Source organism: Acomys russatus, chromosome 3 (genome assembly GCF_903995435.1).
Source record: "Acomys russatus chromosome 3, mAcoRus1.1, whole genome shotgun sequence".
In the NCBI taxonomy this organism is placed as follows: domain Eukaryota; kingdom Metazoa; phylum Chordata; class Mammalia; order Rodentia; family Muridae; genus Acomys; species Acomys russatus.
Window position 1 is genome coordinate 69,601,923 of NC_067139.1, and position 25,669 is coordinate 69,627,591.

Sequence of the window (25,669 nt, forward strand, 5' to 3'; positions counted from 1 at the left end):
GGCCTCTGAAGAGCACACCCCTTTACCCCACAACCCCACACCCCGGCTCTGATTCCAGCAGGTGAGGTCCTTTCTCCCTTTTTGGATCATGAAGTCTTCTCTGATACCAGTAATCTCCATCCTCCTGGAAGCCTGGAACGCCTCTGCAGTTTAGAATGCTTGCTTGAGGTGATAGACATGAAGGTCAGACGTGCTCCTTTCCTGAGAAGTCAGGGTTCAACTAAGCACCCTGTTTAGATGCTGAAAGGGATGAGGGTTAAGAGCAGAACCATGCGTCCACGCCTGTAATGGTTGTTTGGAGTACGGAGGCAGTCCCCACATACCTGAGCTCATTGTGGACAGAGCCCACATGAGGTCTCCCCTCTAGGCATAGTAAGTTTCTTTCCCAAGCATTTCAGCCATGGTCCTGCTGGCCTCATCCAACTTTCATGACCTCAGCTCCTGCCCTGCCAGCTTTTCTTCCCCTCACTCCTAACTGCAGAATGAAGAAATCAGACCCTCCAAGCCTGCACTGGCTGCTGTGTCCTCAATAGCCATGGTGGTGGCTGAACAGTGAGAGCTGCGTATACTTAGCAAGTGCACACCAGACTGTGAAGGCTCAATATAAAGAACAAATGTAAAACATCTGCCCTGGGAACCCAATAGATTATCATTCCAATACACGATCAATGTGAAACTTTGTGGCAGGTCCCAAAAGGATGTCATGAGAGCACAGGACAGGAAGGGTCTGGACTTGAGAAGAGGGAGCAAGTGCTCAGGGTTGAAGCAGGCACCGAAGAAGCCACTGCAAAGAGGAAGGGGACACTGCTGGATGAGGGCCGCCTGACAAGGCGCAGTGTGGGGAGACATAGCGAGGGCCAATGGAGCTCCACCTCAGGGCACTGGCAGAGGCTGGTCTGTGATGTCATTAGGAAAGAAAGTAGTGGCCAGAGGGTAGCAGCTACCACGCCAGGCTGACTATGCTATGTGCTCAGTAGGCACTTCCGGGAAGATACTGGCCAGAGACTCTCCCAAGGGTGACCAGGTCACTGATACTCCTAGGCTTGTAGTTTTATGGGAGCTCACCCTCCAGCTCTCTTTCCCTTGGGACTTTCCTTTGGGAGAGTGTAATTTACTTATTCATGAGCATGTGCGCACGCGCATGCGTGCATGTACACAAACACACACACACACACACACACACACACACACACACACACACACTCCCACCAGGCAGCTAGTTCCTGCACACCTCACTTCTAATTATAGTGAAAATTTCAATAATGCCTCAGGGAAATGCCTGGTTTTCAAAGACCCTGCTAGTGGGTACAGGCCCCTCATCTCTGGGCTATAGAGGAGGAATAGAGGTCCAAACCCTGACGGAGGGGCTAGTGCAGTCCCACTGCCGGCTGCCGGCCACATAAGCAATGCTGCCTCCTAGCATCTGTGAATGGCAGACCCAGCCCTGTGCACCCATGCTGCACCTTGTGTAATGGCCAGAAGCACCCGTGACTGGCAGTTCAGGAACACAGGAGGTATCTGCTCCGCTGAGACTGAATACGAAGACAGAGCAGAGATAGTCTTGGGCGCCTGGCAAGGAGCAGCTCTGATGATAAAGGCGAACAGAGGTGAGGAGAGCCTAGGCTTAGCTGGCCAGTCTGGGCAGAGTGGGGAGAGCGGCCATGCTAAGGAGGAGAAGTTCATGTGTGGTCACTGGGCAAAGGACAGCCAAGGAGAACGATGGGGACAATGCAGTCATTGAGAGAGGTGGGGGTGGAGATGGAAATAGCGTGACCAGCAGATGTGACCTAGGTTTGAGACCCTACCTCTAAGATGCAGATGCTATTCCATGGATAACCAATGCATATCTTTGGCCCAGCCCAGCATCAGGAGCTTAGACCTTTCTCCCCCTCTGTTCAGTTCTGGTACCCAGACCACAGAGCCAGTGCAGGCAGCAGCTACTGTGGCACTGCATCCTGCCAGGGTCATCTTCCTGTGGCCCTCCCCCAGGGTCCACTATGGAGACTGTCCTGCTCCCACTTAGACTCAGGGATGCTCCAGGGCACCAGGCCACAGTCTGAATGCCCCGAGGACCGCAACTCCAGCTTACATGCTTTGACTCCTAGAAGGTTGGAGTTGAAGGTGCCAAGGGGCTCTGGCCTTCCTGCCCCTGAGCCAAACTGTCCTTCTGTCATTTAGAAAATGACTGAAGGAGCACATGACCCTGCTGTCTGTGCCACTACCTTCTCTGATGTCAGCTCACTAGGAACCAAGTAACTAGACAGTCAGAAAAATATCTCCAGGGCAGCCCCTGTGTGCTAGGCACTGGGTCACAGCCATGGACACACTTGTCTCGTCCACATCTTCCCTTAACCTACTTTACATTGGCAAACCTGAGTTCAGAGGGTGGCAGTGACTTCCCAGGGTCACCTAGGTGATGGCTACAAGTGAGATTTCTCCCTGCTGCAGGTGCTAACCACAGCTTCTGGCTGCCACCCGGCCCACTGTTTCTAGGACAAAGAGGTATTGATTACCAGCACTACTTTGGAAAAGATTTCTTTTCTTTTTCCACCATGGCTTTCTGTTCCTCACTGTTTTTCCTTTTTCCTTTTTTTTTCTTTAAAGAGAATAAACTTGAAGCCATTCCCATGATTAATTACCAGCTGCCTAATGCTCTGCCACTGGCAATTTCTGGAAAGGGAATGAATTACCTTGAAAAACATCCGAAAAGAGAACCCACCATGAAGGAGAGTCAAAAAGGTTACCTGGCAGTTAGCATGGATTCCTCCAGCCAGACTGGACTGCTGGTAGGCCCCACTGCAGAGGGGACCAGTGTGGTAGGCTGCACTGGAGAGGGGACCAGTGTGGTAGGCTGCACTGGAGAGGGGAGCAGTGTGGTAGGCTGCACTGGAGAGGGGACCAGTGTGGTAGGCCGCACTGGACAGGAGAACTTCTGTGGCTATTGGGAGACGGGCATGTGCAGCCTGTCAGGTAGTGGGCAAGGCTTCTGGTTCCAGAGAGCAGTATTGGGAGGCTGAAGAAGCAGAGGTGAAGGTGACTTTCCCTGCATCTATACACAACCTCCCTGTTCTCCGACCTCAATATCACATGTTCCTTAATTCCGACAGACCTCAGTTCAAATCCCCACTCCACCACTTACAGCTGAATGCTTTTGTTTTGTTTTGTTTGTTTTTGGTTTTGTTTTTGTTTTTTAACTACAGAGGCTCTGGTAAACAAGACATTACACAAACCTCCTCTAGAGGCTCTCAGGAGGGTGTAGGGGGAGAAAGTGTGTCCTATGTGCACAATCCAGGTACCAGAAGAGGCAAAACTTAATACCAGTAGAGGCTTCTAACGTTCCTAGCAGGCCTGCCTGCCATAGTGTGCATGTTCATTTGGGAATAGTGACACTTGCCCTTGCTATCGGGGCTTTACCCACCTACAGTCATATATCTGAGAAGCAGGGACTGGGGCTCCTGCACAGAAAAGGGGACATAGCCCAGGGACTCCTGGAATACTGTACTCCAGGGAAAAGTTTCAGTCAGCTGGCAGGGATCTCCATTCTCCCAGGGTGGCCCAGGGCCATGATGCCCTGAGACAAGGGCTCTGGGCCAATAAGCATCTGTGTAAGACTTCTGAACCCTCAGGGTTGACAGCCAAAAAGTAAATAGAGATTACACAGGTGTCTCTGGTAGAGAGCCAAGTGTGATCAACCCTGAAATGCCATCCTGGGATGAGACACTCTGATGTCCAGGCCAGAAGTCTATCCTGAGCCTTCGTCCCCACCACTCTCAGGAGCATCCTAAAGGACAGACCTAAGCTCTCCATCAGGCAGGTGGCCTGACTGTACCCACCCTGGCACTGGAAGATCCTCAGAGGAAAGGAATGATGTGAGGGTCATGTGGGGTGTGTGGAGAGGGGGGTCCCTGTGCACATCCCTGTCATGCTACTCCCATTCGACAGACAGGTAAACCAAGGTACAGAGCCATTCTTCAAGGCTCCAGTGGACAAGTGTCAAAGTCACACTCTGCAGCTAGCAGTGGTCACTGTGGCTGGTTGGTGAGCATGCCTCTCTGCCATCCAGGCCCATGTTCCATTTGGGTTTAGGAGTTACCACTGTGCGTAATGTTGCTGTGCCAAGGCTGGGAATGTCAGGCCTGTGTCCCAGCACTCGTCACTTGGTCTCAGCGGCTACTTGAGAAACATCAAGCCAGAGGCCATGGGGCATGAGATGTAGGGAGTACTTGTCAGGGCACAACAACATCCGGCAAAGATGGTGGCACTGGACCCCACTGTGGGGACTCAGTGTGGCTCAGACTAACATGGGACCCCCCGCCCCCCAGCCCTCATTTGCACCTAGGAGCCATAAGCAGAAATGTGCACCTACCTCAGTGAGCCAAGAGTCACTAGTGTTCCTGTGCTGGTCAGCTGCTCACAGCCCCTCCACTTCACTCAAGGTCCATCCTCCTGCAATGAGAGGGGGTGGTCAGTGTGCTTTGCTCCTGCAGAACCTGCAGTGATGAACACACTGCCACATCTGATACCAGAGGTAAAGCTTAGCAGGCCAGCTGATAGACAGACGGGAGCTGCAAGAGAGTGTTATGGGGGTGATGCAGGCAGGCCCAGACACCCCATCTCTGCAGACTTCAGTCTCCCTGCCTAATAGTGTTCTCTCTCTCTCTCTCTCTCTCTCTCTCTCTCTCTCTCTCTCTCTCTCTCTCTCTCTCCTCTCCTCGCTCTCTCTCTCTCTCTCTCTCTCTCCTCTCTCCCCCCCCCCCCCCCCCCCCCCCCGCTCTGTCTCTCTGTCTGTCTCTCCTCTCTTTCTCTCTCCCCTAAGAGAAAGTGGTGACAGCCACTCACTCAACAAACATGGTATGAACACCCAGGCTGTGACAGTGGGTGCTGCTTCAGTGGCTAAGAACGGAACACCAGACCTATCTGTAGGGGCTTCCCTTACAGCGATACAAAGGGTGGAGCGGCCTCTTCAGGAAGGGGGAGTTAAAGGGTGGACCAGAAATGCAGGCTAAGAGCCAGGGAACCGTCTACTGTGTAGACGGACAGTATCAGCCAAGGGGGGCAAAGCGTGGCATAGAGGAGGACTCGAGAATGGGAGGCCTGAACTCCTGGCAGAGGTGGAGGGAGGGCAGGATGAGCAGCACTGGGCAGAAACAATTACAGAGGGAGAATGACCCTAGGTCCAGTTTGGGAAGAGTTCCCATGGCTGCTGAGGGAAAAGACCTTAGTGGGAAGACGGTGGTAGGAAGAGCAGCAAGGAGGCTGCTTCAAGATCTGCGAGAGGGGTGGCAGGGCACAGGGAAGGACTAGCCTCACTGAGTGGACTCTGGCTGCTCACCACTGCCCAGGTACATAGGTACCCAGGAGGCTCTCTGGTAAGAGATGCAGATCCCATCTCCCATCCAGGCTCTAGAAAGCAGATCTACGGCTACAAGCAAGCATTGTACCTCCTTGGACCAGCACACTTGCCTCTGAGTCCTAGGAATGCTGGCTACAGGGTGGCATGCCTCTCAGAGCAAGGAGGCCTGGCTGATGGTGGGACAGGCGGTGCCAAGCCCTGCATCCTGGCTTTGACTCCTGTCTGGCCCAGGCTTTCTCACTGCCCAGCAGGCACAGCTGCCAGAGATTCCTGAATCCTGGGGTTTAAGGTCTGCTCTTTAATCAGAACTAATTTCAAATGCCAGGTTCACCCTTTATCTAAATACGTGTGCAGGGCACATAGTTCTTACACCCCCCTGTCTGTTTCTTCAATTGCAGGGACATGGGCACCCCAGTTACAGACACCGACCATGTAAGGCAGTAGATATAGGGCATGAACTCTTGTCCGGTAGATGGGATATGAATCACACTGTAGGGGCCAGGACAGGGTTCCATATAGCACAGAGTCCCAGAGCCACCACAGTCACCTCTCAGCCTCCAGCTCTGTGAGTCCCTTTACTATAGTCTATAAATAGTCCTTGGCTTCTGTAGCCACGCTGTTCCATTTTACAGAGGAAGAAACTGAGGACCAGGGTCCTATACACAGCAGCCACTGGGCTGGGGTGAAAGGGGACTGGGCCTCCTGCCTCCTGCCACCCATAGCCCAGGCGGTTCCCCGAGTCTAGTTGGCCAGCAGAGCCGCTGACAAAGAGAAAATGATTATTTTGGCAGCAGAGACAGAAGCCAGAGTGGGAAGGCCTTGCTCACTTGGTGAGTGTTGTTCAGGCAGGCCTTAAGGATCCGCGCCTGCCAGGCCTGCTGCTCAGGGTGCATGGCTTTCCCTCAAGCATCTGGTCCAACATAGACACATCTCCCCAACCCTTGCAGCCCTAAACTTGTGCAAAGGGGAAAACAGGCCAGAGAGGGAAGGGTGACAAGTGGAGGACACTGGAATTTGAGCTCTAGCCTGGGTGAGGGGTGTGAGCCCTGCATTATATCTGAAGAGACAGGAGCAGGAAGCTGGCATTTATCGATGCCATACTGTGGGGTCACAATGGTTGGAATTAGCCTCAGGGGGAAAATGCTCTTTAATTTATGCTTAAGGCCCAGAGAAGTTCCCTAACTGCCTCAGGTCACGCAGCTACTACAGAGTCAATAAATGGAACAGCCTGGCCCTGGAGTCTAGCCCTACTTAGAGCAAGTGGGTCTGAGGCCCCTCCCCCTACAGAAGGAGGCTCAGGAATCCAGGCATTAGGCTGTGGACATAGAAGTGATAGGGTGCCTGACCCACTCTCTCAGCCTCACTGGTGTCCTCTGCTCCAGCTCCCAGCTTGCCATGAGCTTGGACACCTAGGAAGGCCAAGGACAGAAGGCAAGAGGTGACTCGTCCTTGGCTGCTCCCAGACAGTACAAACCACAGGGTAAATAACAGGTCTGAGAGGCACTGTTTTCTTCCTCAAAGGCCTTTGGTATCGTGAAGAGCTGTGGGCAGCAGACGCTCACCCTGGTTTCCTGTGGATGGAGACCCTTTGGGGGGTGTATGGGCGGGACTCCAGCCACAAGGCAGCTCCATCAGTGACACAGGGCAGGGCCACGCCCATCTTGGTGAGCTGGATTCCAAAGCTCCAGACAGGAAATGTGGTCATCTGAGGTTCCATCATAGCTGGAGAGTGGGTGTACCCTGGTGGGTCTTGCATAAGGCAGAGATCATTTGGGGATGAAACTGTCCCAGGGCCCTGCTCTGTGTCACTGATGGAGCTGCCTTGTGGCTGGAGTCCTGTCCATACACCCCCCCAAAGGGTCTTGCATAAGGCAGAGATCATTTGGGGATGAAACTGTCCCAGGGCCACGACAGATTCCCCCAACCATTTGTCGATTTCCCGTTCCCACCTACTCCAGGGGTTCCCCAGAACTGGGGGTTGTTTTAGTGGACAGCACAATCTGGATTGGCACCCTGGCTTAGCCTCTGTGGTTACGTCAGAGGGCAGGGATGGGTAGCGCTGTGCCGAGTTCCTGCCTTTGCTGTTTACTGCTGGGTCACTTTGAGCAGGCTGCTCAGCCTCTCTGAGCCGCTCTCTGAGAAAGGAGCCCCTTTCTCAATAAGGGACAGCTTTTCGTCCAGCTACTCATGTGCAAGGGAGGCTCCAGGCTGCTGTGGATCCTGGCCTGAGCATAAATGTATCTAAACCAAGAGTGGATAGAGAGCCCTTACAGTGTGTGGGGCAGCCCAGCCCTGAGGGCTGAACCAGACATGGAAATGTTCACAAGGTGTGGAGGAAGAGTCCAAAGAATGGCGACAAGGCACCTTTGGTGAGTACAGAAGTGCTGCAGTCACAAGTGGCTAAGAGGGCACAGAACCTCCATTGTATAGGCAGGCACACCCATTCCTGGCAGACTTGGTATAATGACCTGACCACCCGCCCCCCGCCCTCTTGGAGCCTGATATGGATAGAGCAGTTGTCCTACATCTACTTTACAGATGGGGCAGATGCTGCAGAGCTGAGATATCAGGGGCTGCGAGTGGGGAATGGGTCCTCCCTTGGGCCCACCCAAACTCTTCAGGAGGACAGGGATTTCCTCACCTGGGAGATTTTCATAGACACACATCTCCTGAGGTGACCCTGAGCCCAGGCCCTGGTCTTTCCTTGGAGGCCAGGGCTGGCTCCAGAAACAAGGCAAATATTTACCCCAGATGGTTATCCAAACCTTATCTGAAGCTCTGCCTCCTGCATTCTTGGAATACATGTTCCCTGACCTAACCCTCGCTGAGCTGAGCTGTGGGTTGGGGATCTGGACTGGGATGGCCTGACTCAGGCTGCAGAGCTAGGGGAGCCAAGGTCGGCTGGCTAGGCCAGAGCTGCCTCAAACCTTCCCCCCATGCGCCCACAAGGGATGTTCCAGGATGTTCTTGGAGAAGTGCACATTGGCAGGAGCCACCCACGGGCCTACCACCACAGACTTCTGGCAGGTGGCTGGCTTTGCCCAGAGACGGGTATGGGATGAGATCTGTGTTGATACTGCTGGCGCGTGCGCGCGCACACACACACAGTGTGGTCCAGCCTGCTACCACAAGGATTCTCCTACCTGCTGGCCCATCTTCAACAACTCTATCCATTCCATTAGCATGGCCCTGGGGCCTATAACGGGAAGGGTCCCATTGAGCAGACCTGAAACTGCACATCTGAAAGTGGAAGACTTTGGCCCAAAGTAGCAGAATTTTGAGGTCCCACCTCACATCGTACCTTCAGCATCTCTGTCATTGATCTGTGGACCCTGGCCACCTTCACTCTCTGAAGGGCCACCTGCAATCATGCTGCCTTCACAGGTGTCCCTCCCTATCCAAGACTTTTCCAGAGTTTCAGAACACACAGTGTCTCCTTCTCTTTGCATAATTAGAACTGGGCAGTCGTCTATAATTTGAGCCATGAAGGCCACAAGGAAGGAAGGACTTGGCTATCCTCATTCCAGGAAGGGTGGAGTTGTACCCAGGCTGGGGACAACTGAGCCTCTCAGAGTCTCCTGCACCTCACTGGCCTCCAGGTGACAATCAGGTGGGCTGGCCACTGAGGTTGGGAATTCATGGGCATGGATACCTGAGAATAATTATTGGGAGGCCTTTGGCCTAAGAATTGCTCACAGAGTGTCAACCAGCCCAGGGAAGCCTGCTGTCAAGCCCTGCCCTGCATCAAAGTAGGTCCAGGTTCTCTGACCAAGGACCCAGGGAAGGGGCCGGAACAGTGGGCTGACTTGCTGGGCAGGTGACAATTGAAGACCAGGGCAGTTACCTGCCTCCTAGGCCCTCATAGGTGCCTCTGAGCATCAAGGGATGGTCCAGACTGTTCTTGGAGAAGTGTACATTGGCAGGAACCACCCACAGGAGAGGCATCACGTGAAACTCAGGTTCATACTCAGGGGCCCTCAGGAACCCAAAGATACGGTGCTAGAGGAGAGACACTGAGACTAGCCTCTCATTTTAAAATGTCAACTGGCTTCTGGGCCCTGGCATTCACTCATTTTCTCCCTCAGAAACTTCCTTCCTTCCCTTAACAAATGACTCTGGACACCACATGCAAGAGGAGCAGAACAGAAGTGATGGAAGGCGAGGAGGGAAGCAGAGCTGGAAGCCAGCATCTGGCCACTTCTCTGCCTGACAGAGTGTTCGTGCTCCCATTTTGAGCTGAACTGGGAAGGCAGGTGGATGGGGGTTCCAGGGTATCTTGGGGCACAGGAGCAGAGAAGAATGTATGTGTCTTCTAGTCTGTCCATCTGTACATCTACCCAGGCCATATATCATCCATCTGGGCCTGGGATTACACTGGGGCTTGGGGGCATACCACTTTGGGTGTAGACTGAGTCTATCAGTAGTGGGTAACTCCTGGGGCACAGTCCCAGGGCTGGGGCTGGAGTCCGAGGCATGTCAGGGAGAGGGACAGCCATATACATGAGGCAGAGGCTCAGGCTAACTCTGTTCTTGCAACCCTGACTTGTTGTGGTTTGAATGACCCTGCACAATCTTGCAGAGAACCTTGCTGACCAGAAATCCCTTGCTCGCCCTGAGTTTTGCTCTACCCATCCTTCCTCTTGGAAGTGCTCTGGCCCGTGGGACATACACAGCTTGCTGTCCTTTGCCCAAGCCACCCTAACTTCTGAGTAGGGGGCTTGTCCAGAGAGAGGAAAGGCCTACCCAAAGTCACACAGGATGAAAGAGAACCCTAAGGTTAGAACTTGGGCCCAGGTTGAGAATAGACTTTCTTCTTGAGACTTCAGCACCAGATCCCACCAAGGGCAAGAGGAGGAATGCAAGACTCACCAGAAAGCCCCCAAATGCCACAGCCAACACTCCTAAGCAGCAGAGCCTCTGGTATATGGCTCCTCATACTGGGGAAGGGACAGGCCTGCCTTTCTCCAGTCCATAAGAAAAAGAAAAATCAATTCTTCCTTTGACTCAGGCTCAGAACACAGGACGGACAGCATGGTGTGACTAGAGGGGTACTTCATCTTCGCCACTTCCTGGGCTATGTGGTGCTGGGCAAGGAACTTCTTCTAGGAGCTGTCTCCTCATCTGTAGGAGGGGCTCCATGAGAGCCTTCCTGTGCTGTAGAAGGATAGCATGCAAGGCTAAGAGATGCTTAGGGCAACATTGACTATAGCTGTTAGCAGCGGCAGAAAGAGGGTCCTGCTCAGTGGAAGCCTCTGGGCCCCAATCACAGGGATAGAGACCTAGTCTCTCCCACAGCTGCCCCAGGAGCAGGCCCAGATTGTCTGTGTCAGGGCTGTTTGTTGCTGGAAGAAGCGCCCACTTCCCTCTCCACTGGATCAGCCACAGGCTCTAGGCAACCTCCAGACGCACATTGGGTGGTAGTTCCCTTTGGCATTGGCCATTGCAACACGCCCCAAGGATGCCACAGTCACCTCTCCTCTTCTAGGAGCCACAGACTTGCTCAGAAGGGGGCCTGGCCCAAGGTGGGGAAAACAGGGGCCTTGGAACCCACTCAGGTACTTCAATTTCAGGGACCATAAAAGGAATTTTATCTCTTGACATTGCTTGCCACCTCTCTCCCCCACTGCTGTCCTGGGGTTGCTCAGGAGGTGCACATTCTCCCCTCCTCTGGGACTTTCAACATGCTGTATTAAAGGCCTGGCAGAGGCTCTGAGAAGCGCTGTTCAGGTGGCTATGAACCTGCACACCTTACACAATAGGAGACAGGAACACAAAGATGAATGGGGGAAGTCCGAGGCCAGACCTAGAATCCAAGTCAGAATTGCTATGTGTGGGGTAGCCCTAGATGGTGCCAATATATTTCAGCCTCTGCATCTTCCTGTACCAATTATGAGTGTGGCGTCAGCTCATCCATTCCCTGAGCCAGGGCACACCCAGAGCAGGTTGCCTCCCTGTCTTGGAGGTGTTGATGATCCCTAGGAGCGTGCTAGCCAGGTCTTCTTGAAGGCATAAAGTACTTTTCTCCACAGAGGCTAGGATCCCCTGTTCTTCCAGGAGGAGAGGCTCTCATCCCAGTGACTTGAACATCAGAGAGAGAGAGAGAAGTGACACCCTCACCTGCCCATTCATGCTTAAAACTCACAATCTAAGGACCTGGAAGCCACAAGGATATCCCCTGAGGTGAACAGTCTCTTCGTGGTGCTCTACCATCCAAAGACTAGGCTTGCAGATATCCCAATATTAATTACAGTCTGAATATGTCCCCACGGTCTATGTATTAATGACTTGGAGGTGGGGCCTTTATGATGGCATTAGTTTTTTCACAGCAGAGCTCAGTCTTGCCATGCAACACCTCTTTGGGAAGCCCATAGCAGATAGATGCTAACACTATACACTTGGACTCCCCAGCCTCCAGAACCATGGGTCTCAAGTAGTTTGCTATAGCAACGGAAACTGACAGAGCAAGGCAAGGACTTAGCTGGATGCAAAGGAGCAGTGATGGCTAGAGGTTATGGGCTCTCTTTGGATTAAAGAGGCAAGCAGCTGCCACCTACATGGTGTTTGCTGCCCCTGCCCCAGGCCTAGTCTAAAGACATTGGTTAATACCTATGAGCCCACTGTGAAAACACTTATACCTCCCCCCACACCAATCCTATAAGGCAGGCAACGGCATCCTCATTGTGAAAGAGAGGAAAATGGGCTCAGGTACTGGAGGCCACTTGCTTAGAGTCAACAAGTGCAGAAAGTGGTCAGCACTGGCTCTAGCCTCTGTGACCTGAGTCCACAGGACTGTCTTCCCAGGGGCCCGTGGAGAGAGTTGAGAAGGCAGCCACCAGAGGCTATCCAAACCAGAGCAGCCCAGCCTGCTGCAGGCTATACTCAAGGACCTGTCTTCACTGGTCTGAGGCCGTTATCACTCAAAACTGTCTGGAGTCTCCCCTGAGGCCAGGGCTAATAGCTCAGGCTTGCCCATGATCAGTCCATTCCACTGGGAGTAGTAGACCTTGAGGATGGAGGGTACCACTCTGGGTTGGGAGAATCCTGGGGCCTGGAGCTGAGCCTCCAGCTCTTCTGACCTGGGTTGTTTTGAGCTTTTGGACACAGCACTGTCCCACTCAGAGAAGCGGCCTATGTGTGTGGGTGGGAGAGAAGCGGCAGCCAGCCAGTAGGGGAAGCCAGCCCGGCATGCAGTCTGACGATACACAAGCTCAGCAAAACTGACTCACAACCATCCATCCCATGGCTCCACCCACTATCAGTGCTTCTGGGTTGTGGCCAAAACTTGGCAGGGTACAGGGAGGGTAATGGGACCCACCTAAGGCTAGGTGGGACAGGAGACACCCAAAGGAACCGGTGAGGGGCATAGTGTCAGCCTGGGACAAGCAGTCCAGTCCACAGGAGAGGCCAAGGCCGGCCTTGGCCCCTGTTGCTGGCTTCCACTCAGGTTAATTTTATCTCCTCGTGACTCAGGGGCCCCATGCTGATGCACATGCAGACTGGTCATTGCCAACTTCTCTCCCCAAGAGCCTACGATGTCTCAGTCTCCGAACCTTAGGGGTATCATGTCTGCCTCCCTCTGCACTTCTGTTCCTGGGAAGGCTCAGGTCTCCCTTATATGACTTGCAGGGATCACCCCACAACACCAAGTGACAGAGGCTCTGTGAGGCCTAGTTGACGGCGTGGATCCTGAGGTGGAGGGGTTTCTGTGTTAAGGACTTCACCACTGTTCATCAACAGGCACATGAGTTCAAGGTGCCCCCATCTCCCTTAACCCTTCCAAGTCACGATAACCGGAACCCACTTTCCTTGGCTACCTTGGGACCAGACACCCATGTACACAATGTACTGGGCTGGGCTGGTGCTACCCAGCTTGAGGACATGTCCCAGGTGTGGGAGTATCTGCCAGAAGGGAAAATAATGGTTTAGAGGATCTGCTCACAACACACACACACACACACACACACACACACACACACACACACACACACACAATTACAGATCCACTGATCTGATATACCTGCCTAAGCAAGGACAGGTAAGACATGTTCCACCTCGTGGACTGAGAGATGGAATGTGTGAGGGGCTTGTGAGTGTTCACCCAAGCCAGACTGTCCTCCTCCCCCGCCATGGGTTTCATTTCACCGATGGCTTACCCTAGGCAGAGTCTATTTCTCCCTGGCTTTTTACATATGAGGCCCAGAGTGGACAAGTGACTTGCCCAGTTGGATCACCAAAGCAGTGCCGATCTTGGACATAGGATCTGCATTCTGGGTCTCTGGCTTGCAGGCCTACCCTGAGGGCCTGAAGGCCAGTGACTGTCTGAAGGAGCCCAGTCATGCACATGTAGGGTGAGGGCTGGTGCAGGCAAAGAGTCTCTACCCGTGGGACAGCCTGGAAGGAATCAGAACAGGTCAGGGCCAGGGCAGTCCTTCCTTTCTCAAGAGGGTTAGGACTCTTGGTGGTGGCTCCCACGGGAATAGGAACTTTGGGTGGGCCAAGGTAGTGCTTGGGTAGGGCTTCCTGTGGGGGTGATCTTGTGCCTGTGGCCCTGAGGACAGGACACGCTTCATTTACCTCATCCCTGGGCTAGACCTATCCTCCCACTTGCCCTGGCTTCCTGTCCCATCCGCTCCACTGGGCCCCGGGGGGAGGGGGGAGGGAGTGTCTCCAAGGCCTCTGCATGAAGGCTGACGATTTCAGGAGGCCAACAGATTAGGAAGCCTGACAGGCTTGGCCACTGTGGCTTTTGACCTCTGGGCTTCTGCCCATTTGTTTTACAGGATGAGGCCACGATAAAAGTACCACTGGGTTTCTCTCCCCTGTGCATGCAACCTTGGACATGGCTGGGCAGGGCCTTTCGGAACTAGCTTTGCCTAGTGCTGACACGTCAGACCACCTGAGAAGCATGCAGGTAAGGCCCACGGAGTCACCCGTGCACACTGACTCTAGCAGTGTAGGCGACCCCAGCCCATTCTCTATGACTCAGGAGTTGGAGACACACCCACTCAGGCTGCTGTTACAGTGTAAAAGGAAGTCCGAGGCCTGTCTTGGGGACTTGCAGGATATAAACAAAGCCCTCACTCCCTCCCTGGCCCCTCACAGCTCCCCAGCCAATGGGTCTCCATTAGGCTGCTAGACACCAGAGTGAGAAATGTCTCCTAGCTGGCCCCTAGGCCCACGGCTCTCTCCTGTTCACTGAGAGTAGAAGGGACCAGGCCTCCTCTGGAACCTTGTTCTCATGTCTATACATGGCAGTCCAAGCACCTTGTAAGTAAGGGTTACACCAGCAAGACTCCTGGCCCTGGAAACCCTCACAGGTAGGAAGGTTCATCTGCTAAGCTTCGGCAGAACCGACATGAGCCACACTCTGGCTACCAGTTGTGGACGAGAGGCCTGATCTAGACTGCTGGGACTTCTGAGGCAGGAAGCTTGGGAGGGGCTCAGAGATGCTGAAGGCCCATGGTCTGTGGCCTCAGACAAGTGGGGTGGAGGACAGAGGTCAGGCTTCGGCCTGGCACGTGGCCAGCGCACTAGAGCTACCAGATGACCATGGGCAGTAGAAGCCCAACCCTGGAGGTGTGGCGTGCGAGCCAGAGCTGGGAATAAGGTCCAGATGGCAATGTGGGCTCTAGCCTTGTTGCCCCACTGCCACCCTGCCCAACACTCACATTCAGATGTGAGCAGTAAGATGGCAGCCACTGGCTACACCCCTCTAGCTCTTCTCTGCACAGAGGTTCTGCATTTACCTTCTCGCATTGAATACTGTACCCTTAACTGTTATCAGGGCAAAGCCTGGAGATGCCCTGCAGGGTCTGAGGTGGTCCTTGGTACCTCCTCATGTGGATACCAAGTACCACAAATCCCTCTCCCTCCCAGAGCCCGGGTATTTCTAGCCCAATTCCTATCCACAGCCACTTCTGACATGCCTTGCCTTCTTGACCCTGTTGGCCCATCCGGAAAGCCACCATTGATTTTGCAATTAGAACCTTTAGGGCTGCTTTTCCTGGAGCACGTGGCCAAGAAATGCTCATCAAAGAAAGGAGGGAGGAGAAGAATCAGGCAAGAAGGGGATACAGACATGAACACAGGTAGCTCACCTAATATGACTCCCTCATCACCCAAAGGTCACTACAGTTCTTTTCCTTCCGGGCCTGGGAGAATAGCACCACCGTTCCTACAAAGACTGGTGAACGTGGTAAAGACCACAGGAAGCCCATTCTGAGTGATTTCAGGGCTGTCTTTTCCCACCTGGAGGGTTCATAGAAGGCCCCAGATGTGCAGACGTCATCTTGGCCTGCATAGCTGCCAGCTGCACACAGCTGCTCTCGCTCTACCTCCCTGGAGGAAAGGGCACCTCCTCAGCTAGAAACACCTGCTCTGTCCTCAGTCCTTGAGAAATACAAGTCTCTTGACGGGCCTTATTGAGCTCCGACCCAACACTGGGGCTTCAGCCTCCTGACTGGTAGAAGGTGGGGCAGGGCATCTCATGACAATGTCATAGGGTCCTCAACATGGAGGGGGGGGGTGATCTCAATCCTCCAACAGAAAGGAAACATGTCAGACATGGGGTCCCCCAGAGGCCCTAGGGAAACCCTTTATCTCCACACAGACCAGGGCCTGACACACAGTAGGTACTTAACACACACTCAGTGGTTTTCTGGGTATGTGTGGTACCACAATAGTTGGAGGCAGCTTTTATATACAACCCCCCCCCCCCCCCCCCCGGCTAGGATGTTGTCTTTTGGAGCTCTGCCTTGTCAGAGCTGCCAGCCTCTCTGTGTTGGGGCTAGGATGGTTTCTGTGGTCGGATGGGGCAGGAGCAGGCTGGAGATCCTGGTGGAGAGGATATGTACAGAGCCAGCCCCAGCCTAGTCTTCTCCAGGACTAGGAGAACACTTGGCTCAGGACCCTCCACTGCACTATAGTTCCTGTCCTCTGTCCTTTGCTGTTTGTCATTGCCTCCTTGCTTCAGCTGGCCTGAAATGCTTACTTAAATAAACAGGGGGAAAGCAGCCACGTGATGGTCAAGGTTTCCTTGCACTTACACGCATGTAGGCATACACACCCACTGTGGGTCAGGTGGCCACAGGGCTCAGCAGGGCAGGCTGGGCCAGCTCAGGTTTCTGAAGGACAAGTGACCAGTGCTTTTTCTCACTTAGAGAAGTGATCCTTGCAGGTGTTTGTTTTCTGTTTCCTGGCCATGCTGGGTGGGAAGCCAGGACTATGGGGGACAAGGAGGACAGGATGAGAACAAGGAGGGACACATGCCCACCCAGGCCTCTGTCTGCTGTCTTCCTTCCTCCCTCTGCCCGCCAAGGGCAGACACATGCCAGGTAGCCCCTTGGACTATCAAGGGGAACCCAGAGCCAGAGCTGGACTCAAGGCCCAGAAAGGAGGCCTCAGGGACTTGGAAACATAATGTAAATGTCATAGCTGGACTCCACAGCATGACTCTGGGGATGTTTGAGGTCAAGGTAGGGGCGCCTGCTGTCACCTGGAAGGTACACATCTGCCTTTGTGCTTTCCTTGCCAGAGTTCTATGGGGCAAAGTCTCAAAAGTCCCCCTCCTCCTGTGTGCGTGTGTGTGTAGGATCTGTGTGAGTGCCGGCAGCTAGCTTTCACCTACCCTGGCTTAGGCCTGGTCTGTATATCAGATCAGAAGTTGCTTATAAAAGCAACCCGAGAAAGCCATAGAAAAAAGTGAGAGGCGTGGCCGAGGGTTCCCAGATAAAGGCCATCTCCATCTGGCCCCAGTAAGCTCTTTGAGGAAGTCACCTCATCTATCCTCACAATGGTTGAGCATAAGGACTCCCATCACTCCACATCACAGATAGTGGTGGGGTGCGGGCGAAGCCGGAGAAACAACACTAACAAGAAGGCTGTTGCCTATCCCGGTCAGATCCCATGCTTCTCACCCACGTCCCACTGCACAGCCTCAGGAGCTATTTACCCTAGTGTTGGTCCAGGCCCCTTACCTAGTAAGTTCCTGACCACATTTCCAAGGCCAGACCCTGGTTTCTGGAGAGACACTCAGTAACCTCACTTTCTCCTGAGTGTTGGGGACCCTAGAAACTAGCCCCTACACATGCCTCATAATGGTTCAGGGCACAAGGGGAAGGAGAAAGGGAGTGGGGGGGGGAACAGAGAGAATTGAGGAAGAAGAAACACTTTCTGAGCTACAAATGGAGAATACAGGGGGACGAGAGAGAGAGAGAGAGAGAGAGAGAGAGAGAGAGAGAGAGAGAGAGAGATGAGAGGAGAAGAGGAGAGAGAGAGAGAGAGAGAGAGAGAGGAGAGAGAGAGAGAGAGAGAGAGAGAGAGAGAGAGAGGAGGAGGAGAGAAGAGGGTGGAGATGAGGAGAGCGAGGAAGAGGAGGAGAGAGGAGAGAGAGAGAGAGAGAGAGAGAGAGAGAGAGAAAGAGAGAGAGAAAGAGAGAGAGAGAGAGAGAGACCTGGGTGGGCAGAGGGCCAGAGGAAAGTATGAGAAATAAGAGCTGGTAGGAGGAAGAAAGAAGAGGGGGAAGGGATGACTCAAAAATTGAAAGAGCAAGATAAAAGGAACCCCGTAAATGAGGAAGGGACAGGAGCGATGGACAGGAGAGCAGGGGAGGAGATGGGGGAAAGGCAGGCATGTCAGCAGGGAGTGGGTGCTGGGAAATGGAGAGCCGGTAGAAAGCAAGCCTGCCCACCAATCGTTAAATACCTAACAGGAGATGACAAATCAAATGGGAATTACTGCGGTAAAAACATAATTAGAAACTTGATTGAAGTTAAACAGAATTTACATAACACTGCAAATTAACTTTACACAACTATTCACTGGGTAGGCGAAGAAAAGGCATTTCATTAGTAATCTATATTTAAACAATGGGCACCAGAGAGCTTTGGGGTTCAGAAATGGGTGCCTTCAAAAGGGGAGGATTACTGGAGAGTTTCAATGCAGCAGGTGCTACAGGCAGTGTGGGGCAGAGTGTGAGGTGAACTGTGCCTTCTCCTGGGGAGCAGGGTACCAGGTGGGATCCTAATGCTAGGCCTGGTTGATTGCTGTTCAGTCAACTCTGGGCCAGTGTCCTGCTTTCTCTGGTCCTCCATTTTCTTACTGGCAGTGCGAATGCCAAAAGGTGGTTTATATCTGGATATTCTAGAAGAATGTGGGAGACGGTAGAGCTTGTTTTAAGTTCCTAGACTTTGGGTCCAGGTGGCTTAGGGAAAAAGCCTCCCCTCGCTGCCCCACCCTCCCCCCTGCTGACAAATTAGCTCTGGTATCCTACACACTTTGTCCTCTCGAGCCCTGGTTTACCAATCTGTTCAATGGCGATAAGTTCAGCCCGCCAGAGATCAGGACAGGAGGGGATTAAGACAGAGACAGGTGGAAGGGGGCTTAAAGAAAGTGACTCTGAAGGCCTGGGATTACTTAGCCATCCACAGGGGCATGCTAATTAGATTACCCACAGTCTCCTGCCATGGAGGCGACACAGAGCCTTATAGCATCAAAGCAGCTTTGGCTGGCTTCCCTAATCCTAATGCAGAATCACAGGACACCCCCCTCTCACTCTGTTCCAAGCGAGATGGGGTCACCAAGTCCTCACCTAGGTTCCACACAACTCTCAAGATTTAGAAATGTCAGAAGCCAACAATTTACCACCACTGCCAGTGTCCGCTCCAGCTCGGGGGCGGCCTCAGTCCCTGTAGCTCCATGTCTAATGTCCAAAGCTCTGTCCTACTGAGCCCGTGCCCCGGCTGAGACCACAGGCAGTGCAGCACTCCTCTCTAAAGAGTACCAGGCCTGCTCTGGCACGCTGCAGGTTACAAGTTACCACCAACCCCACCCCATCAGCCTCAATTGTACTTCCAAAAGCTCTGGGGGATGGGAGGGGGTGGAGACCCATTGTTATCTCCTTTATTTATCTGCCCTGAGGCACATGAGGAAGCTGGCAGGGTCATTAGAGAGAAAGGAGATGGCTCAGGGACTCTCAGTGTGCTGGGTCCTGCAACTGCCAGCGTGGGGTCAGTTCCAGCTTCCAAAGTCCTGCCATGGTAGCAAGGGGGGAACACCTCCCCTACAACTCCACCCCTGGTCCTCAAACCAACAAGTGCTCTTTTTGTGTCTCATCAGCCTTGTTCTGGCCCAGAGGGGACATCCTGAGGCAGAGCTTAGGTAAGAAAAGAAAATGACAATGGGATAGAACCCAGTCCCCTGCCATGGCAGAGTGCCATGACTACTGACTGGGCTGGCACTCCAACCCTCCGGCAGCCCCGGAAAGTGGTTCTCTCTCTTTTTTTTTTAAAGCAAAGATCTGCTCCTGCCCAGAGAGGCAATTGGGGGCTGTTTCTGTCTTTCCCATGCACTGTCTCCAGAGAAATGCTACAGGAAGAGGCCTTACCATGGCTCAAGACCTTAGGGCTAGAGACATGGTGGGCTTCGACAGATATACACAAGACCAGGACGTGGGCTCACTGGCAGCCCAGTGGGATGCCTAGGGTCCCCTCCACCTGTGTAACAGGAGGAAGTCTGTAGTCTCTCTTCCCACTTTAACTGCCATTGCTGAGCACTGCTTCCCTATTAAGGCTTCTGAACCTTTGTGTATGTTCCCTCTGTATTGCGGTGGCCTTTCCAGCTTTCCGATGACATCTTAGTGTGTCCACTTAGAGCTGGTTCTCCTCTCCTCTGCCTCGCTGGCCGTACCCCCTGACATGACATCCATTCTTGTCCCCATCCCCATCTGTGCTCCTCCCCAGGGCCAGATGGCTGTGACTCAGACTCCGACTCCGACTCCTAGCCTCCATGCTCTCAACAAGCGCTCTCTTAGGGGTGACCTCATTGGCTACGTCTCTTGCAACACCGGTTACAAACAATTCCCGAATGTGTATCTCCAACCGCAGCCTCCCTTGCCAGACTCAGGTCTGGCTGCTTCCTGGCTTTGCCCTCTGTGGCTCAAAGGTACAGGGCCTCCACCTTCCCAGAGCTGGGTGCGTGCTTGGGTCCCACTCTGTACTCCCAACAGTTCAGGGATGAGAAAATGACAATCTCTCTCCTCAGGCTCTGTACCAAACCCACCAGTCTGCCCTGACCAACTCTGAGCCACAGGATCCACTTGAGTCTGCAGTGAGCCTGATGCAGGGTTTCAGAAACATTTAGACTTGGGGGCAGCTCATCTCTTCCTCAGCACCCCCAATCCAAGCCAACTGCCAGCTTTCTGAGGACCTGGCAACCAGCCTTCAAGACTCCATGCCCCACTGTTGCTGCCTCCACATCTCTAATCCCCTCTCTTGTCTCCAATTGAAACCCTCCTCCTCCTCCTCTTCCCCCCCCCACCCCCCACCCCGCTGCACTAGCCTCCAAGCGCACAGGCACACAAGGCCTTCCTTAACTAGCCATCAGAGCCGCTGTCCCAAGCTACCGGGGCTTCTCTTTCCTAAGCCACTTGTGTCTCTGTGTGGGTATGGCTACATGAGGGTACCTCCAGTTGCCCATGGAAGCCAGAGCATAGAGTCATTGGATCCTCCCCTTAATACTAAGGGCAGTTGTGAGCCATCTGATGTGTGTGGTGGAAAGCAAAGCTAGGTCCTCTGAAGAGTATTATATGCTTTTAACCACCGAGCCATTTCTACACCCCACCCCCGCCCTTTTGAAAAATTTTTGTACATGTGTATGTGCACAAGCTGAAGGTCAATGTTGAGTGTCTTCCATATCCACTCTCTATCTTTTTTGTTGGTTTGTTTGTTACATTTTTGAGACGTGGTGTTACTAAGCAGTTCTGACTGGCCTGGAAACTCACTTATGAAGACCAGGCTAGCCTTGAATTCACTGTAGTCTGCCTGCTTCTGCCTCCAAAGGTGTGCACCACTACACGTGGTCATCCACATTGTTTTGTTTGTTTTGTTTTGTTTTGTTTTGTTTTGAGGCAGGATCTCTCACTGAACCTGGACTAGCTGGCTGCTGAGCCCCACGGAATCACCGGTGTCCGTCTCCCCATCCTCTAGAACCAGCGTATAGCAGAGGAGAGCCACAAAGTAATGAGTCTGTCATATAGTTAGGCATTTCTAGTGTGTTTCTCATATACATTAATAAATACATAACCAGTAAGACAAAAATGTATGTCCTTTCTGGTTCTGGTTTTAATATCTGGGTCACAAACTTCTAGAGTTTTCTGGGCCAAGTTTCTGGTAACTCACCCCAGTGAATCAGGTCTGTCTGCAGGGAAAACAAGGCAGAGAGGTAAATGCTTGGCCCAAGCATCAGGACCAAGGGAGGTGACAGCATGCTGGAAGCTTGTAGCCATAGCCTCTCTCTCAAGCCCATGTCCAGCTCCACACAATCTCAGGGGATGGTGCAGGGCCTTCAGAGAATGAGGGGGACAGAATGAAGGTGGCAATGCGGAAGCCTGCGATCCAAGATGGTCTCTCCCCTCACCACTCCCTGACGCTCTCCCTCTCTTCCATCAGACTTCTCTGGGCTGGAGCGGTCACCTCAGGGATTAGAAGCACCAAAGTCTCTTTGGATCATATTGGGAGCTCCCAGCATGCCTCTGACCACCTGTACTCCTGATCCTTGCGCCTTCAGCCTCTGGGGCCGCCACCAGGCCTCTGTTGACCTTGGTCTCCCTATATATTTGTCTTTGGGACGGGTTTGATGAGGTTGGTGGCCTCACTATTCTAGGGCCATCCTGGTGCTTTGCAGCTGGAGACCCTGGCTGGGCCCCACTGCCTGCCCTCTGGCTGAGAACAGGATGTGGGTGTCAGGAGGTGAGGAGAGTTGGGAGTGGCCTTGGGTTGGGACTTCCTGAAGCCAGATCGGTTTACCGCAGTCAGTTGGGCTCAGGACCGCACAGCTGTGAGTTATAAATGTCCCTCTCAGAGCAGGGTCTAGAGGCCCCGATGCCAGTGGAGGCAGCAAGTGTCCATGGTGCCTACCCAGGGGTCTTCCCCACCTAACGGCCTGAAAGCTAGTTCCATCTGCCCTGAGCTATGGTTTTCTGTACACTTTGAGATTACTGATAAGGTGACTGACCCCCATCTTCTCCTGTCTGCTCCTTACCCTTCAGGTGAGAATTCTGTGGTCTTGGTGGCCAAAAAGATCCTTGAGGGCAAAGCCAATCCTGGGTCCCTACCTGACATTAAACCCAGAACTTGGCACACAGTCACTCCAGTGACAATCTTACAACTCAGCAACCTGCCTCCCATAGCCTAACTGATCTCCACTGCCCACATCAGGGCATACACAGGGTGTGTGTGTGTGTGTGTTGAGGGGGGGGGGGTTGTACCAGCTTGCGTGCAATGGCCCTCAGCTCAGAAAGGCAGTGGCAACAGGACCTAGCACTGCCTTTCTTGGTGTCCTGCAGGTCCCTGGCAGGAGATGTTCTGGGGTCCCTTTCTCCCTGTGGGATGCCTGGAATCCTTCAGGCTACACTCAGGCTAGAGGACTGCATTTAAGAGGCCAGCTTGCACACCAGCCTGGTGTCTAAGGCTAAGAGTGACGGTGTCACCTCTTGCTGGGACCACTGAAGAGGAAGCATAGAAACAGGCACATGGACAAACTGTAGTTCAGGTCTATAGGAAGGAAGATTATGCAATTTTGGTGGCCCTCTTGAAAAATGTATTCCAATTGTAAATGTCTCGTTAGAGTTAGAAAAAAATCAGAAGGGGGGAAAAAAAAACCTCCTGAATCCTAAGGGATCCAAGTCCTGCTTCTGGTGACGCTTCTTTAAACAATTTCCCAGAAATGCTTTATAATAAAAAGCTCTGGATCACAGCTCGCTGCGCCTCTCTACCTCTAACATTCCATATCTCCCAGGGCCTCCAAGACTCCATCCAGCTTCTCCCTGTCCTCTGCTGACCATCACAGTGCTGGGCAAAGTGTTACCAACAGCTAACTTTAAAGGGCCTTTGGCTGTATCATTATGCACTTTATGTCAACTGATTCATTTCATCTCATGGCATCCTAGGAAGACGAGGAAACAGAGAAAGACACGAAGAAAACACCTCAAGGTCACAGCCAGGATATGAACCCAGACAGGCTGGCACTGTGCCGTGGCCAGTCCTTGGCCAGTTCTCCCGTCCACTGCTCTGAGAAGCTGGAGAGACTCCAATGGCGGCAGCAACCAAGGGCGGATGCTAAGTATACCCATTCGTGTATGCATTTACCCATGAATGAAATCACTTACTCATCCCACCCTGCACCGGCACCTCAGCACGTGAGCAGGCCCCCTGCTTGCCTCACCACGCTGGGTCTTCTGCGTAGGCAGAAGTGGACACTGCCTCTGCTTGCCAGGGCAGGTAGACAGGGTTTGGAGTGGCGGAGGCCTTAGAGACTGGCTGGCACCGTGGCGATCATAGTGAGGCTCAAGGTCACCCAGCAGCTTGGCAGATTGTCTCCCATGTCATAGTCAAGAGGTAGCTGGAGCGTAGTGTCCACAGGGGCTCACCCGCAATTGCAGTGAGTTCCTGAGAGGTTTGTAGCTAGTCTTTTGGGGGGGCAGGCCAAATGATGGTAGAACAGGCTGGCTGATGGCTGATGGAGGAGCGAGAGGAGGAAGAGATGGCAGTGACAGGTGTCTTCGGCCACACAGGCCATGTCCCTTTGTTTTTCCCTTTGTCTCCCATTTGCCCCAAAGGCTTCCAGGATCACCAAAGAGTTGATGAGGTATCTGGCAGCACTGGGGTCCCCTACCACAGATATTAGGAGTTGGGTGGCTCAGGGCTCCACCCAGAACCTACAGTATACCATGGCCAAGCTGAGTACTTTCCAAGGAACACATTCTGCACATGGCTCTCAAAAGTGCCTCAGCCCCACCATCTCTTATTGAACAGAGGAGGAGGTCAAGGTCTCAGAAGCATCAGGCAGGATGGAAACCCTGGCTAGAAGCCACTGGAGTCTTGGAGCTGTCCAGCCCTTGTGTCTTGAGTCTGGCCTGGAAGATAGACAGATAGTAGGGAGCCAGCCAGGGGCTCAGTGACCTCCTATCTACAACCTATGACACCATGGAGGCCGGGATATGGATGGGCCTGTGCCCTGAGTCAAGTGACCTTGGGCAGAAGCCACTTCACAGGTCCTCCCACTTACACTCTGTATTTTTTTTAGGGGTTACTGCTTATGGCCAATAAAGTCAGGGAGACTCTGGGATGACCCAGGTGTGCCATCAGCTCCTAGGATGAGGCAGGGTATCTATAGGCCAGGAAACAGCAGGCAGGACTTAGGACTCTGGAGCCCCAGTGCCAGGGCCTGGCTCTGACTTGGTAGTCATTGTCATTCAGACTCTTTTACTGTGCCCCTTCCTCTGTCACAAGATAGCACAAGCCCATCTGTGTTCTACCGTAATAATTCGTGTATCTTTATTTAAATCATTTTAAACGCACCACCTTCTTTTTTGCTTAGCCTCATTTAAAGCACTATCATCTGCCAAATCATGGGTCTTATATACTAATTATACAGGTTTTCTAATCCACACGAAAATAAATACATAATATTAAAAATGTAAAATCAGCCCCACACCTGCTTCTTGGTACATCAGTGTGCAAGGCCTGGGTGGGGTGCAGGCTTGTCATGGGGGAGCCTCTATCCAGGTGGGGAGGGTGCCTCCATGAGCACAGGGGCTGCTGGGGAGCTGCAGCACAGATGGGAAGCAAGAAGAGGCAGAGACTTCTAGAAGAGTGTGAGGGCTTGGGGTTGGGGGGGGGCATCTTCCACAGGAGGGACAGTTTGGGCCCCATAGAGTGCATAGCACACTGGGTGGGTACTAGAATGGAGCCCACACACCAGAAGTGGAGTCTACCTCTTGCTGGGAGGCGTGGGTCTCAATTTCCTTATATGTATAGGGGCGTGAACCAGGGGTTCCCCCCAGCTCTATCACTCAGACTATAGCCCAAGCACTCATGGTATCTGACATGCCTGGTGACACCCCCCCGCCCCGTGAGCCCCAGACAGGCCTTCTGATCATCCTCCCCCAACACCCAGCCAGGAGCCTTCAGGGCATCTGGGTTCTGGGGAGGGGGGAGGGGAGACAAGGTCATAATGTGTGACAGCTACAAGATTAGACAGTCAGCTAATCACCAGCAAATTTGAATCCCATCTTTACATAGAACAAATATATATTTACGTAAAAGTTGTTAGGAGTTCCTCTCTTCTTAATTAGCAGAAATAAATGCAAAATGAATGGTAACTAGGCAGCTGATGGATATGGTAGCACAATTATGCCAGCAGTAGTGTCTCAATCCTTACACACGCACTCCTGGGGTGCAGCAGACGCTACTTATACACCATGTTAACACTAAGCAAAGTAAGTAGGGACAGAAAGCATGGCCTGGACCTACTGGCTGG

The 25,669-nt window shown here is 53.0% G+C and overlaps 1 protein-coding gene across 4 annotated transcripts in view; it reads right to left on the minus strand.

The window, feature by feature from the left end:
- The window catches only part of Zmiz1 (zinc finger MIZ-type containing 1), a 199,128-nt gene that overhangs the window by 117,954 nt on the left and 55,505 nt on the right, over window positions 1–25,669 (minus strand). For all 4 annotated transcript variants that reach the window (XM_051142241.1, XM_051142219.1, XM_051142231.1 and 1 more), the window contains exon 3: window positions 4,367–4,446. The gene's annotated coding sequence lies outside the window, so the exon portion shown is untranslated. The remainder of the gene's footprint in view (window positions 1–4,366; window positions 4,447–25,669) is intronic.